A 15,609-nucleotide genomic window follows, 5' to 3' on the forward strand; every position below is an offset into this window, starting at 1 on the left:
ACATTTGAAATGTCTTTAATCTTTTGGAACTTTTGCGAGTGTAATGTTTACTGTACATTTTTAATTGTTTATTTCACTTGTGTTTATTATCTATTTCAAATGCTTTGGAAATGTAAACAAACAGTTGAAGTCGGAAGTTTACATACACCTTAGCCAAATACATTTAAACTCAGTTTTTCACAATTCCTGACATTTAATCCTAGTAAAAATTCCCTGTCTTAGGTCATTTAGGATCACCACTTTATTTTAAGAGTGTGAAATGTCAGAATAATAGTAGAGAGAATGATTTATTTCAGCTTTTATTTCTTTCATCACATTCCCAATGGGTCAGAAGTTTACATACACTCAATTAGTATTTGGTAGCGTTGCCTTTAAATAGTTTATTTGGGTTAAATGTTTTGGGTAGCCTTCCACAAGCTTCCCACAATAAGTTGGGTGAATTTTGTTTCATTCCTCCTGACAGCGCTGGTGTAACTGAGTCAGGTTTGTAGGCCTCCTTGTTCACACACACTTTTTCAGTTCTGCCCACAAATTTTCTATAGGATTGAGGTCAGGGCTTTGTGATGGCCACTCCAATACCTTGACTTTGTTGTCCTTAAGCCATTTTGCCACAACTTTGGAAGTATGCTTGCGTCATTGTCCATTTGGAAGAACTATTGCAACCAAGCTTTAACTTCCTGACTGATGTCTTGAGATGTTGCTTCAATATATCAACCCAATATTCCTCCCTCATGCTGCCATCTATTTTGTGAAGTTCACCAGTCCCTCCTGCAGCAAAGCACCCCCATTACATGATGCTTCCACCCCCGTGCTTCATGGTTTGGATGGTGTTCTTCGGCTTGCAAGCCTCCCCCTTTTTCCTCCAAACATAACGATGGTCATTATGGCCAAACAGTTCTATTTCAGTTTCAGCAGACCAGAGAACATTTCTCCAAAAAGTACGATCTTTGTCCACATGTGCAGTTGCAAACCGTAGTCTGGCTTTTTTATGGCAGTTTTGGAGCAGTGGCTTCTTCCTTGCTGAGCGGCCTTTCAGGTTATGTGGATATAGGACTTGTTTTACTGTGGATATCGATACTTGTGTACCTGTTTCCTCCAGTATCTTCACAAGGTTCTTTGCTGTTGTTCTGGGATTGATTGGCACTTTTTGCACCAAAGTACGTTCATCTCTAGGAGACAGAATGCGTCTCCTTCCTGAGCGGTATGACGGCTGTGTGGTCCCATGGTGTTTATACTTGCGTACTATTATTTGTACAGATGAACGTGGTATGTTCAGGTGCTTGGAAATTGCTCCCAAGGATGAACCAGACGTGTGGAGGTCTACAATTTTTTTTCTGAGGTCTTGACTGATTTCTTTTGATTTTCCCATGATGTCAAGCAAAGAGACACGCACGGGGTTTGAAGGTAGGCCTTGAAATACATCCACAGGTACACCTCCAATTGACTCAAATTATGTCAATGAGCCTATCAGAAGCTTCTAAAACCATGATATAATTTTCTGGAATTTTCCAAGCAGTTTAAAGGCACAGTCAATTTAGTGTATGTAAACTTCTGACCCACTGGAATAAGTGAAATAATCTGTCTGTAAACAATTGTTGGAAAAATTACTTGAGTCATGCACAAAGTAGATGTCCTAACCGACTTGCCAAAACTATAGTTTGTTAACAAGACATTTGTGGAGTGGTTGAAAAATGAGTTTTAATGACTCCAACCTGTTATGTTATGATCATGGTTCCCATGACAAAAACACCCCTTACATTGAATTGAAATTGAGAGAGAGAGAGAGAGGTGGAGGTAGTAAGGGAGGGAGAAGGAGGAGAGCTGCTGTGAAGTTAGGCAGATAGGTATTATACTGAAAGAGTTCTAAGAGAGATAAGATAACTGACAAATAAAGGAAAGCAACATGTACCAGACCAGCAGGTTGTGTAACACGGTGGAAACAGTGTGTACCAGACGAGCAGGTTGTGTAACACGGTGGAAACAGTGTGTACCAGACCAGCAGGTTGTGTAACACGGTGGAAACAGTGTGTACCAGACCAGCAGGTTGTGTAACACGGTGGAAACAGTGTGTACTAGACCAGCAGGTTGTGTAACACGGTGGAAACAGTGTGTACCAGACCAGCAGGTTGTGTAACACGGTGGAAACAGTATGTACCAGACGAGCAGGTTGTGTAACACGGTGGAAACAGTGTGTACCAGACCAGCAGGTTGTGTAACACGGTGGAAACAGTGTGTACCAGACCAGCAGGTTGTGTAACACGGTGGAAACAGTATGTACCAGACCAGCAGGTTGTGTAACACGGTGGAAACAGTGTGTACCAGACCAGCAGGTTGTGTAACACGGTGGAAACAGTGTTTACCAGACGAGCAGGTTGTGTAACACGGTGAAAACAGTGTGTACCAGACCAGCAGGTTGTGTAACACGGTGGAAACAGTGTGTACCAGACCAGCAGGTTGTGTAACACGGTGGAAACAGTGTGTACCAGACCAGCAGGTTGTGTAACACGGTGGAAACAGTGTGTACCAGACCAGCAGGTTGTGTAACACGGTGGAAACAGTGTGTACCAGACCAGCAGGTTGTGTAACATGGTGGAAACAGTGTGTACCAGACCAGCAGATTGTGTAACATGGTGGAAACAGTGTGTACTAGACCAGCAGGTTGTGTAACATGGTGGAAACAGTGTGTACCAGACCAGCAGGTTGTGTTCAGTGGTGGGTGATAGTGGTACCAGACCAGCAGGTTGTGTAACATGGTGGAAACAGTATGTACCAGACCAGCAGGTTGTGTAACATGGTGGAAATAGTGTGTACCAGACCAGCAGGTTGTGTAACATGGTGGAAATAGTATGTACCAGACCAGCAGGTTGTGTAACATGGTGGAAACAGTGGTACCAGACCAGCAGGTTGTGTAACACGGTGGAAACAGTGTGTACTAGACCAGCAGGTTGTGTTCAGTGGTGGGTGATAGTGGTACCAGACCAGCAGGTTGTGTTTAGTGGTGGGTGATATTGGTACCAGACCAGCAGGTTGTGTTTAGTGGTGGGTGATAGTGGTACCAGACCAGCAGGTTGTGTTTAGTGGTGGGTGGGAAGGTGAACGGAAAGGCTCTGGAGCAACGAACCGCCCTTGCTGTCTCTGCCTGGCCGGTTCCCCTCTTTCCACTGGGATTCTCTGCCTCTAACCCTATTACAGGGGCTGAGTCACTGGCTTACTGGGGCTCTCTCATGCCGTAACTGGAAGGGGTGCGTCACCTGAGTGGGTTGATTCACTGATGTGGTCATCCTGTCTGGGTTGGCGCCCCCCCTTGGGTTGTGCCATGGCGGAGATCTTTGTGGGATATACTCAGCCTTGTCTCAGGATGGTAAGTTGGTGGTTGAAGATATCCCTCTAGTGGTGTGGGGGCTGTGCTTTGGCAAAGTGGGTGGGGTTATATCCTTCCTGTTTGGCCCTGTCCGGGGGTTTCCTCGGATGGGGCCACAGTGTCTCCTGACCCCTCCTGTCTCAGCCTCCAGTATTTATGCTGCAGTAGTTTATGTATCGGGGGGCTAGGGTCAGTTTGTTATATCTGGAGTACTTCTCCTGTCCTATTCGGTGTCCTGTGTGAATCTAAGTGTGCGTTCTCTAATTCTCTCCTTCTCTCTTTCTTTCTCTCTCTCTCTCGGAGGACCTGAGCCCTAGGACCATGCCCCAGGACTACCTGACATGATGACTCCTTGCTGTCCCCAGTCCACCTGGCCGTGCTGCTGCTCCAGTTTCAACTGTTCTGCCTTATTATTATTCGACCATGCTGGTCATTTATGAACATTTGAACATCTTGGCCATGTTCTGTTATAATCTCCACCCGGCACAGCCAGAAGAGGACTGGCCACCCCACATAGCCTGGTTCCTCTCTAGATTTCTTCCTAGGTTTTGGCCTTTCTAGGGAGTTTTTCCTAGCCACCGTGCTTCTTCACCTGCATTGCTTGCTGTTTGGGGTTTTAGGCTGGGTTTCTGTACAGCACTTTGAGATATCAGCTGACGTACGAAGGGCTATATAAATACATTTGATTTGATTTGATTTGGGTGATAGTGGTACCAGACCCGCAGGTTATGTTCAGTGGTGGGTGATAGTGGTACCAGACCAGCAGGTTGTGTTCAGTGGTGGGTGATAGTGGTACCAGACCAGCAGGTTGTGTTCAGTGGTGGGTGATAGTGGTACTAGACCAGCAGGTTGTGTTTAGTGGTGGGTGATAGTGGTACCAGACCAGCAGGTTGTGTTCAGTGGTGGGTGATTGTGGTACCAGACCAGCAGGTTGTGTTCAGTGGTGGGTGATAGTGGTACCAGACCAGCAGGTTGTGTTCAGTGGTGGGTGATAGTGGTACCAGGCCAGCAGGTTGTGTTCAGTGGTGGGTGATAGTGGTACCAGACCAGCAGGTTGTGTTCAGTGGTGGGTGATTGTGGTACCAGACCAGCAGGTTGTGTTCAGTGGTGGGTGATAGTGGTACTAGACCAGCAGGTTGTGTTCAGTGGTGGGTGATAGTGGTACCAGACCAGCAGGTTGTGTTCAGTGGTGGGTGATTGTGGTACCAGACCAGCAGGTTGTGTTCAGTGATGGGTGATAGTGGTACCAGGCCAGCAGGTTGTGTTCAGTGGTGGGTGATAGTGGTACCAGACCAGCAGGTTGTGTTCAGTGGTGGGTGATAGTGGTACCAGACCAGCAGGTTGTGTTCAGTGGTGGGTGATAGTGGTACCAGACCAGCAGGTTGTGTTCAGTGGTGGGTGATAGTGGTACCAGACCAGCAGGTTGTGTTCAGTGGTGGGTGATAGTGGTACCAGATCAGCAGGTTGTGTTCAGTGGTGGGTGATAGTGGTACCAGACCAGCAGGTTGTGTTCAGTGGTGGGTGATAGTGGTACCAGACCAGCAGGTTGTGTTCAGTGGTGGGTGGTAGTGGTACCAGTCTGTCTCCCTGATCTCTTTAACATCAGCGCTAAATGTCCAACACAGGATTAGAAACGGAATCTTCTCAACAACACAAGGAGCACCGCTGTGCATCACAGCCCTGCGTCACCTGAGCTTTTACACACAACACACACAGACATGTGAAGCATGGGCCCACACACACCTGCACACACACACACACACACACACACACACACACACACACACACACACACACACACACCTGCACACACCCACACCTGCACACACCCACACCTGCACACACACACACACACACACACACACACACACACACACACACACACACACACACACCACCTGCACACACACCCATGCCTGCACACACGCAACACACACACACACACACACACACACACACACACACACACACACACACACACACACACACACACACACCTGCACACACCCACACCTGCACACACACACACACACACACACACACACACACACACACACACACACACACCTGCACACACCCACACCTGCACACACACACACACACACACACACACACACACAGAGAGTAGGCACACACACACAGAGTACACAGAGTACACAGGTCAGAGAGGTACAGCGGTCACTGCCGTATAAAAGTTTGTGTCTGACATATAACTTAAGATGGTCATCAAAAACCTGTTTTATCACACACACACACACATATAAACACACACACACCCTGTGTGTACCTTATTAAAGAAGATTAGTTCCTGTGGTGGTCTGACACACTGTGACAGGTAGGGTTGGAGACATGGTCAGAGAGGGACAAGATGACAGTGCTCTCCACTACACACTTCTCGCAGAGCTCCAGGCTCCTATCTCACCACCTACTACACCTTCCGTGAATGAGTGTGTGTGTGTGTGTGTGTGTGTGTGTGTGTGTGTGTGTGTGTGTGTGTGTGTGTGTGTGTGTGTGTGTGTGTGTGTGTGTGTGTGTGTGAGTGTGAGAGAGAGAGAGAGAGAGAGAGTGTCTGTGTACTGGGAGAGTAATCTGTCACTGTCTCATTACTGGGCCACAGAGAGAGGGAATGAGAGGGAGGAAAGAGAGGGTGAGGAAGAGTAATGGAATAATGGAATAATGGATTAATAGGGGACAGAAAGAAAGGGAGGGAGTGAGAGAGGGAAGAGGAGAGAGGTTACCATGACTTCAAAGGAAGAGAATGGTGGGAAAATAAGAGCAGTGCCTTGGTACGTGGTGTTATGAAATTTCTTGTCTTTTTGAGGTTCATTTTGTGTATTTGTGTGTGTTTCGGTGTGTCTGTCCTTGGAAGCTCCCTAGCAGGTTTATCATCATCAGGTCTCTACTGACTGACTTGTCACATCAGTGCCAAACAATCAATCCGGAACCATCTAAACAAAGGTCTTTACACACACCTCTGTTCCCCAAGACTACACACACAGATCCTATTGCTCCCCTACACACAGACCGTAATGCTATCGGGGGGAGCCATAATTACACACACACAGGAGGTAAGGAGATCTGGGGGAACCATAATGAGGGGACATTGTTGTTGTGATACTCTCTCTACAGTGGTCTCTGGTTACAGTGCAGGGATGTGTTTCTCCGCCTTGAGCCCACCACTGGAGACACAGACCACACCACAACAACAGAAACATAACAACAATGACGTACTACGGGACTTCAAGGGTGTACGTTTAGTAGACTACAGTACACACACACACACACACACACACACACACACACACACACACACACACCTTCACCTTTATTTAACCAGGTAGGCTAGTTGAGAACAAGTTCTCATTTGCAACTGCGACCTGGCCAAGATAAAGCATAGCAGGGTGAACAGACAACACAGAGTTACACATGGAGTAAACAATTAACAAGTCAATAACACAGTAGAAAAAAAGGGGAGTCTATATACATTGTGTGCAAAAGGCATGAGGAGGTAGGCGAATAATTACAATTTTGCAGATGAACACTGGAGTGATAAATGATCAGATGGTCATGTACAGGTAGAGATATTGGTGTGCAAAAGAGCAGAAAAGTAAATAAATAAAAACAGTATGGGGATGAGGTAGGTAAAAATGGGTGGGCTATTTACCGATAGACTATGTACAGCTGCAGCGATCGGTTAGCTGCTCAGATAGCAGATGTTTGAAGTTGGTGAGGGAGATAAAAGTCTCCAACTTCAGCGATTTTTGCAATTCGTTCCAGTCACAGGCAGCAGAGAACTGGAACGAAAGGCGGCCAAATGAGGTGTTGGCTTTAGGGATGATCAGTGAGATACACCTGCTGGAGCGCGTGCTACGGATGGGTGTTGCCATCGTGACCAGTGAACTGAGATAAGGCGGAGCTTTACCTAGCATGGACTTGTAGCGTGGCTGAGGTGCACCTGTGACCGGCTCGGAAACCAGATTGCACAGCGGAGAAGGTACGGTGGGATTCGAGATGGTCAGTGACCTGTTTGTTGACTTGGCTTTCGAAGACCTTAGATAGGCAGGGCAGGATGGATATAGGTCTGTAACAGTTTGGGTCCAGGGTGTCTCCCCCTTTGAAGAGGGGGATGACTGCGGCAGCTTTCCAGTCCTTGGGGATCTCAGACAATATGAAAGAGAGGTTGAACAGGCTGGTAATAGGGGTTGCGACAATGGCGGCGGATAGTTTCAGAAATAGAGGGTCCAGATTGTCAAGCCCAGCTGATTTGTACGGGTCCAGGTTTTGCAGCTCTTTCAGAACATCTGCTATCTGGATTTGGGTAAAGGAGGACCTGCAGAGGCTTGGGCGAGTAGCTGCGGGGGGGCGGAGCTTGGAGTAGCCGAGGTTGGAGTAGCCAGGCGGAAGGCATGGCCAGCCGTTGAGAAATGCTTGTTGAAGTTTTCGATAATCATGGATTTATCGGTGGTGACCGTGTTACCTAGCCTCAGTGCAGTGGGCAGCTGGGAGGAGGTGCTCTTGTTCTCCATGGACTTCACAGTGGCCCAGAACTTTTTGGAGTTGGAGCTACAGGATGCAAATTTCTGCCTGAAGAAGCTGGCCTTAGCTTTCCTGACTGACTGCGTGTATTGGTTCCTGACTTCCCTGAACAGTTGCATATCGCGGGGACTATTCAATGCTATTGCAGTCCGCCACAGAATGTTTTTGTGCTGGTCGAGGGCAGTCAGGTCTGGAGTGAACCAAGGGCTATATCTGTTCTTAGTTCTGCATTTTTTGAATGGAGCATGCTTATCTAAAATGGTGAGGAAGTTACTTTTAAAGAATGACCAGGCATCCTCAACTGACGGGATGAGGTCAATGTCCTTCCAGGATACCCGGGCCAGGACGATTAGAAAAGCCTGCTCACAGAAGTGTTTTAGGGAGCGTTTGACAGTGATGAGGGGTGGTCGTTTGACTGCGGCTCCGTAGCGGATACAGGCAATGAGGCAGTGATCGCTGAGATCCTGGTTGAAGACAGCGGAGGTGTATTTGGAGGGCCAGTTGGTCAGGATGACGTCTATGAGGGTGCCCTTGTTTACAGATTTAGGGTTGTACCTGGTGGGTTCCTTGACGATTTGTGTGAGATTGAGGGCATCTAGCTTAGATTGTAGGACTGCTGGGATGTTAAGCATATCCCAGTTTAGGTCACCTAACAGAACAAACTCTGAAGCTAGATGGGGGGCGATCAATTCACAAATGGTGTCCAGGGCACAGCTGGGAGCTGAGGGGGGTCGGTAAGCAGGCGGCAACAGTGAGAGACTTATTTCTGGAGAGAGTAATTTTCAAAATTAGTAGTTCGAACTGTTTGGGTATGGACCTGGAAAGTATGACATTACTTTGCAGGCTATCTCTGCAGTAGACTGCAACTCCTCCCCATTTGGCAGTTCTATCTTGACGGAAAATGTTATAGTTGGGTATGGAAATCTCAGAATTCTTGGTGGCCTTCCTGAGCCAGGATTCAGACACAGCAAGGACATCAGGGTTAGCAGAGTGTGCTAAAGCAGTGAGTAAAACAAACTTAGGGAGGAGGCTTATGATGTTGACATGAATGAAACCAAGGCTTTTGAGAGAATAAAAGGAGCAGATTTCTGGGCATGGTAGAATATATTCAGGGCATAATGCGCAGACAGGGGTATGGTGGGGTGCGGGTACAGTGGAGGTAAGCCCAGGCATTGGGTGATGATGAGAGAGGTTGTATCACTGGACATGCTGGTTGTAATGGGTGAGGTCACCGCATGTGTGGGAGGTGGGACAAAGGAGGTATCCGAGGCATGAAGAGTGGAACTAAGGGCTCCATTGTAAACTAAAACAATGATAACTAACCTGAACAACAGTATACAAGGCATATTGACATTTGAGAGAGACATACAGCGAGGCATACAGTAATCACAGGTGTTGAATTGGGAGAGCTAGCTAAAACAGTAGCTAAAACAGTAGGTGAGACAACAACAGCTAATCATCTAGCACAACAACAGCAGGTAAAATGGCGTTGACTAGGCAGGGAGGGTCGGATTAACTACACACAGAGCCTGAGTGCGGCTGGGGCCGACAGATAAACATAAACAAGCAGAATGGAGTACTGTGATTAATGGACAGTCCAGCACGCATCAGCTATGTAGCCAAGTGATCAGTGTCCAGGGGTCAGCGGTGGATGGGGCAGGGAAGCTAGACTGGCGAGTATTATCCAGGTAAAAAAAACTGCCTGGCTGTGCAGAAGGTAAAAGGTAAAAGCCGCTAGCAGTGGCTAACAATGACTAAATAGCTTGTAGCTAGTTAGCTGGTTAGCTTCTGGAGGTTCTTGTGTGTGTTCTAAAAATTAAAAATAACAGCGATTCCGTATCACATTGGGTGAGGCAGGTTACCGGAAGGTATAAACAAATTAAAAATCGAAAAGAGATTGAAAGTAAATATGGGTCCAGTGAGTGGTTGGGACGCGGCGATTCAGACGGTTAGCAGGCCTGTGCTAACAAGCTAACAGTTAGTAGGCCGGGGCTAAACAAGGTAGCAGTTAGCGGACCGGGGCTAAACAAGCTAGCAGTTAGCAGGCCGAATTAGCAAGCAAGGAGATAGCAAGGGCTAGAAACTTAGCCTTTGGAGGACGTCGCGATGGGGTGAGTCTGTTTATGCCTCTTCATGCGGTGACATCGATAGACCGGTCGTGGGTCCGGATATTGTAGCCCAGGAGTATGCTTCGGTGGTAGCACAGGTCTATATCCGGCGCCGACAGAGATGGCCGCCTCGCTTCGCGTTCCTAGGAAACTATGCAGTCATCTTAGGTTTCATTACATACAGTCGAGAAGAACTACTGAATATAAGATCAGCGTCAACTCACCATCAGTACGACCAAGAATATGATTTTCGCGACGCGGATCCTGTGTTCTGCCTTTCAACCAGGACAACGGAATGGATCCCATGTGGCGACCCAAAAAAACGACTCCGTAAAAGAGGGAAACGAGGCGGTCTTCTGGTCAGACTCCGGAGACGGGCACATCGTGCACCACTCCCTAGCATTCTTCTCGCCAATGTCCAGTCTCTTGACAACAAGGTTGTTGAAATCCGAGCAAGGGTAGCATTCCAGAGGGACATCAGAGACTGTAACGTTCTTTGCTTCACGGAAACATGGCTCACTGGAGAGACGCTATCGGAGGCGGTGCAGCCAGCGGGTTTCTCCACGCATCGCGCCGACAGAAACAAACATCTTTCTGGTAAGAAGAGGGGCGGGGGCGTATGCCTTATGGCTAACGAGACGTGGTGTGATCAAAGAAACATACAGAAACTCAAATCCTTCTGTTCACCTGATTTAGAATTCCTCACAATCAAATGTCGACCGCATTATCTACCAAGAGAATTCTCTTCGATTATAATCACAGCCGTATATATTCCCCCCCAAGCAGACACATCGATGGCTCTGAACAAACTTTATTTGACTCTTTGCAAACTGGAATCCATACATCCTGAGGCTGCATTCATTGTAGCTGGGGATTTTAACAAGGCTACTCTGAAAACAAGACTCCCTAAATTGCATCAGCATATCGATTGCGCAACCAGGGCCGGAAAAACCTTGGATCATTGTTACTCTAACTTCCGCGACGCATATAAGGCCCTGCCCCGCCCTCCTTTCGGAAAAGCTGACCACAACTCCATTTTGTTGATCCCTGCCTACAGACAGAAACTAAAACGGGAGGCTCCCACGCTGAGGTCTGTCCAATGCTGGTCCGACCAAGCTGATTCCACACTCCAAGACTGCTTCCATCACGTGGATTGGGATATGTTTCGTATTGCGTCAGACAACAACATTGACGAATACGCTGATTCGGTGTGCGAGTTCATTAGAACGTGCGTTGAAGATGTCGTTCCCATAGCAATGATTAAAACATTCCCTAACCAGAAACCGTGGATTGATGGCAGCATCCGCGTGAAACTGAAAGCGCAAACCACTGCTTTTAATCAGGGCAAGGTGACTGGTAACATGACCGAATACAAACAGTGCAGCTATTCCCTCCGCAAGGCTATCAAACAAGCTAAGCGTCAGTATAGAGACAAAGTAGAATCTCAATTCAACGGCTCAGACACAAGAGGTATGTGGCAGGGTCTACAGTCAATCACGGATTACAAAAAGAAAACCAGCCCCGTCACGGACCAGGATGTCTTGCTCCCAGGCAGACTAAATAACTTTTTTGCCCGCTTTGAGGACAATACAGTGCCACTGACACGGCCTGCAAAGAAAACATGCGGACTCTCCTTCACTGCAGCCGAGGTGAGTAAAACATTTAAACGTGTTAACCCTCGCAAGGCTGCAGGCCCAGACGGCATCCCCAGCCGCGCCCTCAGAGCATGCGCAGACCAGCTGGCCGGTGTGTTTACGGACATATTCAATCAATCCCTATACCAGTCTGTTGTTCCCACATGCTTCAAGAGGGCCACCATTGTTCCTGTTCCCAAGAAAGCTAAGGTAACTGAGCTTAACCTCTTACCTCTACCTGGGACGCTTGCGTCCCAACTAGAGCTCTGGAAATGCAAATGCGCTACGCTAAATGCTAATAGTATTAGTTAAAACTCAAAAGTTCATTAAAATACACATGCAGGGTATCAAATTAAAGCTACACTCGTTGTGAATCCAGGCAACAAGTCAGATTTTTAAAATGCTTTTCGGCGACAGCATGAGAAGCTATTATCTGATAGCATGCACCAATACACTACAACAGAAAAGCACAGCAGGGGACGTAAACAAAATAATTAGCATTTCGGCGTTACACAAACCGCACAATAAAATAGAAATCATTACCTTTCACCATCTTCTTTGTTGGCACTCCTAGATGTCCCATAAACACTATTGGGTCTTTATTTCGATTAAATCGGGCCATATAAAGCCAAGATATCGTTATATGTAGACTGTGTGATAAACGAAAAAAAACAGCGATTTCACAACGTAACGTCATTTTTTAAAATTCAAAAAGTAGACGATAAACTTTCACAAAACACTTCGAAATACGTTTGTAATGCTACTTTAGGTATTAGTAAACGTTAATAAGCGATAAAAATCATCCGTAGGCGATGTACATATCATTAGCTGTCGTCTTGGAAAAAATTTCAGGAGAGAGCTCTTCCGGAATGATCTGGGCGGAGACCGGAGGTACGTCGTGCCCCTCTTTCGGTTCAACCAAGAATCAAAGAGGATTAAATTCACAAGATACTCGACAACATGGGGATGCTGTGGGAGTTGAATGCTCGGTCTTATCTAATTCGGCTCACTGTTAACAATTGCGGTAGTGGCGCAAGGATATTTATTTCCATTTTCTGTGATCAGGTTTTCCTGCGCTTTCCGATGTAACGCACGTTATGTAATAGCCACAGTCGTGATTTAACCAGTTTTAAAAACGTCCGAGGGTTTCCTATACACACATTCTAACCATATGAACGTACTATATTCCTGGCATGAGTAGCAGGGCGCTGAAATGTTGCGCGATTTTTAACAAAATGTTCAAAAAAGTAGAGGGTCGACTGAAGAGGTTAATGACTACCGCCCCGTAGCACTCACTTCCGTCATCATGAAGTGCTTTGAGAGACTAGTCAAGGACCATATCACCTCCACTCTACCTGACACCCTAGACCCACTCCAATTTGCTTACCGCCCAAATAGGTCCACAGACGATGCAATCTCAACCACACTGCACACTGCCCTAACCCATCTGGACAAGAGGAATACCTATGTGAGAATGCTGTTCATCGACTACAGCTCGGCATTCAACACCCTAGTACCCTCCAAGCTCGTCATCAAGCTCGAGACCCTGGGTCTCGACCCCGCCCTGTGCAACTGGGTACTGGACTTCCTGACGGGTCGCTCCCAGGTGGTGAGGGTAGGCAACAACATCTCCACCCCGCTGATCCTCAACACTGGGGCCCCACAAGGGTGCGTTCTGAGCCCTCTCCTGTACTCCCTGTTCACCCACGACTGCGTGGCCACGCACGCCTCCAACTCAATCATCAAGTTTGCGGACGACACAACAGTGGTAGGCTTGATTACCAACAACGACGAGACGGCCTACAGGGAGGAGGTGAGAGCCCTCGGAGTGTGGTGTCAGGAAAATAATCTCACACTCAACGTCAACAAAACTAAGGAGATGATTGTGGACTTCAGGAAACAGCAGAGGGAACACCCCCCTATCCACATCGATGGAACAGTAGTGGAGAGGGTAGTATGTTTTTAAGTTCCTCGGCATACACATCACAGACAAACTGAAATTCGGCTTGTCACCAAAAGCACTCACAAACTTCTACAGATGCACAATCGAGAGCATCCTGGCGGGCTGTATCACCGCCTGGTACGGCAACTGCTCCGCCCACAACCGTAAGGCTCTCCAGAGGGTAGTGAGGTCTGCACAACGCATCACCGGGGGCAAACTACCTGCCCTGCAGGACACCTACACCACCCGATGTTACAGGAAGGCCATAAAGATCATCAAGGACAACAACCACCCGAGCCACTGCCTGTTCACCCCGCTATCATCCAGAAGGCGAGGTCAGTACAGGTGCATCAAAGCTGGGACCGAGAGACTGAAAAACAGCTTCTATCTCAAGGCCATCAGACTGTTAAACAGCCACCACTAACATTGAGTGGCTGCTGCCAACACACTGACACTGACTCAACTCCAGCCACTTTAATAATGGGAATGGATGGGAAATGATGTAAAATATATCACTAGCCACTTTAAACAATGCTACCTAATATAATGTTTACATACCCTACATTATTCATCTCATATGCATACGTATATACTGTACTCTATATCTACTGCATCCTTATGTAATACATGTATCACTAGCCACTTTAACTATGCCACTTTGTTTACATACTCATCTCATATGTATATACTGTACTCGATACCATCTACTGTATCTTGCCTATGCTGCTCTGTACCATCACTCATTCATATATCTTTATGTACATATTCTTTATCCCCTTACACTGTGTATAAGACAGTAGTTTTGGAATTGTTAGTTAGATTACTTGTTGGTTATTACTGCATTGTCGGAACTAGAAGCACAAGCATTTCGCTACACTCGCATTAACATCTGCTAACCATGTGTATGTGACAAATAAAATTTGATTTGATGATTTGAGCTCTGGCCGGGCTAGCTTCAAGCTAAGTGGGTGGAAACGCTAGCCAGGAGTAATCATCCGGGGTTGCGGTTAGCTAGTTCGCTAGTTGTGAAGATCCAGCTGAAAATGTTCCGTTTGCGGTGGGAATCCGGGGATAAAAAATAATAGGTCCGTAAGCTCTGGTTAGAGTCGCGTTGTTCGAACTGGCGAGAGCTTTCCGAGCTAAAGTTTGGCTGATGACCGGTTAGCTGAAGACCGCTAGCAATGGTTTGCTGACTGATATCTGGTAGTTAGCTGGCTAGCTTCAGTTGAGGGATTCCAGATCCGAAGTAAATATAAATACTTAAAAGCAGATCCACGCTACATTGGGTGAGGCGGGTTGCAGGAGAGTATTTAGAAGTTGAGGTTTAGCAAAATGTTTTAAAAGATATGCGAAGAAAAATATGTAAAAAAACGATATATACAAGGGACACGACACGACAAGACGTCTGACTGCTACGCCATCTTGGATTCACTAAAAGGTTTTACACTTTTTTGGTTCCTACATGATTCCGTATGTGTTGTTTCATAGTGTTGATGTCTTCACTATTATCTTACCATGTAGAAAATAATCCAAATAAAGAAAACCCCTGGAATGAGTAGGTGTCCAAACTTCTGACTGGTACTGTACATAGACACACACACACACACTTCAATTTCCCTGCTAAACTGCTGTTCCACAGCAACACAATACATGGCCCCACTGCCCTCTGCTCATTAGTACTGTATGAGAGAGAAAAATAGAGAGGGAGAGAGAGGGAGAAAGACAGAGCTCGAGATGGGGGAAAGGGAGAGAGGGAGAAAGGAAGAGAGAGAGAAAGGAAGAGAGTAAATGGTTGTTAGTGTTGCAACTTATATAAATGTTAGGTTAGATCTGACTGGCCACACAGCCAGCTGTGGTCTATGTTACCTTATGAAGCACCAATAGACACGTCTGTCCTATCAACCTAACAGGGACCATAATATAAATGAGCCCACTAAGCACTATGTAACCCCATCACTCCAGTAAGTCAGTGTTAAACCAGAGTAGTGTTCTCCACTGACTGGGCATGCAGCACTGTCATTAGGGATC

At 46.9% G+C, this 15,609-nt stretch overlaps 1 protein-coding gene across 1 annotated transcript in view; it reads right to left on the reverse strand.

The window, feature by feature from the left end:
- The window catches only part of LOC115124129 (genetic suppressor element 1-like), a 464,233-nt gene that overhangs the window by 389,597 nt on the left and 59,027 nt on the right, over positions 1–15,609 (reverse strand).

The sequence above is a fragment of the Oncorhynchus nerka genome, linkage group LG27 (genome assembly GCF_034236695.1).
Source record: "Oncorhynchus nerka isolate Pitt River linkage group LG27, Oner_Uvic_2.0, whole genome shotgun sequence".
NCBI lineage: Eukaryota > Metazoa > Chordata > Actinopteri > Salmoniformes > Salmonidae > Oncorhynchus > Oncorhynchus nerka.